The following is a 774-nucleotide window of genomic DNA, read 5'->3' on the forward strand; positions in this document are numbered from 1 at the left end:
CTTATGTAAGCATGTTTGTGAAACCTGCCCCGACCCATTAAACTGCCATCCTGTCTTTGCCACGGCCATTACCACGCTCCCGTCTCCTGCTCCACCTTACACTGTGGCTTCATAATAGTAAATGCCATGGATATCTACACGCCGCTGGCCCCTCAACCTCTCCACAAGCCTGTACCCTCAAAGAAGATGGTAGTCCAACACAATTCTGCCGCCTAGCTTTAATGTTTCAGCGCCCCCGCAGCCGCGCAGCGCCGTGCAGATCTGGGGAGGGGGATGGGCCCCCTCCTCTCCAGCGAAGACGACATGTGCACGGCGAACCGGAGCTCTCCTCCCGGCCAAGGCTGATGTGCGGCGCACGACCTACTACATGCCCGCAGCCTGTATCTGTTCACCGCGGGCGCGGCGTACTTCAACACCTCTGCTCCCCTCATAGTGCGGGCGAGCGGTATCTCAGGGTACTTGAGGGGTCCGAGCGGCCTCCGTTGGATGCAAGCTGCAACGGCCGGTCCGGCCATTCGACTCAATCCACATCAACTACATGGACAGTCACCATAAGCAATAACTACACTTGGGAATTCAACTACAATATTTGGTGGACATTGCAAAATTTTTCTTCACCTTTAAGTATTAAAAGTTTATCTTCAGAAATTCAAATTTTACAAACATAAAGACTTTCATTCTCCTGCAACAACAACATTTTGAAACTGAATTAAGAAATCTTGTAAATGCTTCTGCTATCTATCTTCGTATCAACATCACTACTTGGACTTTGTT

Source organism: Anabrus simplex, chromosome 4 (genome assembly GCF_040414725.1).
Source record: "Anabrus simplex isolate iqAnaSimp1 chromosome 4, ASM4041472v1, whole genome shotgun sequence".
Taxonomy (NCBI): domain Eukaryota; kingdom Metazoa; phylum Arthropoda; class Insecta; order Orthoptera; family Tettigoniidae; genus Anabrus; species Anabrus simplex.